The sequence below is a fragment of the Sciurus vulgaris genome (assembly GCF_902686455.1).
Source record: "Sciurus vulgaris genome assembly, chromosome: 9".
In the NCBI taxonomy this organism is placed as follows: domain Eukaryota; kingdom Metazoa; phylum Chordata; class Mammalia; order Rodentia; family Sciuridae; genus Sciurus; species Sciurus vulgaris.
The window spans coordinates 41,858,989-41,861,317 of NC_136469.1; the positions used below are offsets into that span (position 1 = coordinate 41,858,989).

At 44.1% G+C, this 2,329-nt stretch overlaps 1 pseudogene across 1 annotated transcript; it reads left to right on the forward strand.

Annotated features, from left to right (window-relative positions):
- The first annotated feature begins 645 nt into the window (after positions 1 to 645).
- LOC306669173 (putative protein FAM220BP) lies at positions 646 to 1,433 on the forward strand (annotated as a pseudogene). The gene has a single exon. The product of its transcript is annotated as a putative protein FAM220BP (transcript).
- The last annotated feature ends 896 nt before the right edge of the window (positions 1,434 to 2,329 follow it).

Here is a 2,329-nt window from a genome sequence, read left to right on the forward strand (position 1 = left end):
ATTGCAATTAATTAAGAGAAAAGAAAATGTGGCAGGAAAGCAAAATTGTTTAAAATATTCAAAAGTTTAAAAGGTAAATGCAAGAGAGAATTACCAAGTGATGGCTGTAAAGAAGGAGGAGTAAAAAAACAACTAAAATAAATCAAGAGTGGGAGAAAGAAAACAAGCAGAGGCCGGTGCGGCCTGGCAAGGACCAGGCGGAGGCTCCCGCGCTTGCTAAGCGTGATGCACGACTGGGATCCCCAGTGGCCCGCCTGCCCGCCGGCCTCACTGCCTTTCTCATTCCCTGAGTGCACAATGAGCAGATCCGCGGCCCCCGCGGAGGCCCAAGACAACTTGGCTGAGTGGGACTGCGGGTGGGCACTGGGAGCGCCGGTCTCTATAAGGCGGCGGCTCTGTCTGACCTGGCTGCCCGGCTCTCACAAGCCCGGCCGCCGCCCGCTTCTGAGTCTTGGGCAAGTGGTTGACCCCACACTGCTTATCTTCTTCGACCTGACCTGGTGTCGGCGCATCAACTTCCCTACCTCTACATCGTGGCTTCCATGATGCTCAACTTGCGCCTGCAGGCTTATTTTGATCCACTGAAGGCCCTCCCTGATTTATAAAGGTGTCACCCCACGCTCACTGCATCAAAGAACACAAAGCATGAGGGAGGGAGAAGGGACGCTCAGCACTTGCCAGACAGAAGCAAAGGGGGAGGGAGTTGGTGAATGGGACAAACAATTATATAGCCTTAAGAAAAGAACACAGAAGGGGAGCCCTTGCGTAGCAGATATACCTTTCTGGATGGGTAAGTCTGCGGTTGATGTATATGGAAATTCACAGAATAAGATGTTATCATTGGAAATGAAAAACTATCTGAGTGACACTGATGCTTCAAAATGGCAACAAAGAGCTTCCATATTTTAAGAAATCAATGGGAAGAAATTTAGCTCCTGCAGCTGCTCCAACCAAGGTCACAGATCTATTCTTTGCTCCTGCAGAAGAGCATCTTGCTGGGTGTTCCTAAGTGTCGGGGAAGCTCTGGGGAGGGACTGACTAAGAAGCGGGTCAGAGCCATGGACAGCCACTGAGAATAGTGCCTCAAAGGAGAGCCTTGGGTGTCAGGACGACCAGTCCATCCAAAACTGTGGGAAATGGGAGTTCTTAAGGGTGAACCACCAAGTGCTCTTCATGAGGGACTAGGCTTGGAGTCAACTGTCTTGCCTGCATTTTGTGCTGCCTGTAACACAGCACTCCAATCCTGAAGTACTCCTAGAGGATAAGACAAGATGTGTTTTCCTTGACCATTTAAAGCCTGTGTTTTCAAAGCAAACAACAGAATATAAGAAAATGCTTTCTGTGTAAAAGATACCTCAAATGGTCTGCAGATAACACTGGGGTTTCTGGCTCTACAGCCTTTTCAATTAGCAGATCCCTTATGCCATAGTTAAGGTACAAGCAGAACAATAAAAACAGAATAATTTTAAAAGTTGTTTTAGAATAATCTCTTTCCCATTAAGTCTTGATGTAGACAGCTCAGCCTGCTCAGATCCTGTTTTGGTTTGTGTGACCAGGCAGAGAATAAGCCAAGTTCCCTCCCCCACCAAAACCTGATGGACGCAGAAGGAAAATTTTTAGCATGTTTTAAATTGTGCTTAAAACACACTCAGAGTTGGGAAACCCTTTCAGGTGATTATTGATATACCAGTTTAATATCAGATGAGCACAAGGTGATTTAACATGAAATTCTTTATGCATCTTGAAATCTCTACCCATTCCAAAAGGCTATTGTCCCAGACATCATCTTGTCTCCTTAGTTAGTCTCTGATCACCACCTGGAAGTGAATATTTGTAAAGTCTATCCACTGTATATTTATTAAACCTTCCTGAGTTCATGGCAAGCTGTTGCCATTTTTGCATCTCATAGAATAATTTTGGTCTGCGGCAAAATTTGATTTCTCACACTCCTTCCACTTGAAATACTGTTTAAAAGGAGGCCCTGTTGTGAAAGTTGCATTACATTTAATCATTTCAAACTAGGAATCTTAGCAATGTTACCCTAAGAAGAAAGGAACTGGAGACTCTCTGCTCTGGCTCAGATGGAGAGAGGCAAATCAAGAATCTCCTTTACAAAAGTCCTAAGAGTTGAGGTCTTTTACACTAAGGTTTTTCTGAAGTGACTTGTTTTGTTGTCCACTGATAATTTTATTAATAAAGGTCATTTAAGAGTGTAAGTTTTTAAGGATTCCCAAGGTAAGACTTAAAACGGCTATTTGGGGGATAACTGATTGCATATATCAATCTATATTGTGTGCTAAATTATTATGCAATGTGCTGTTTTAGTGTT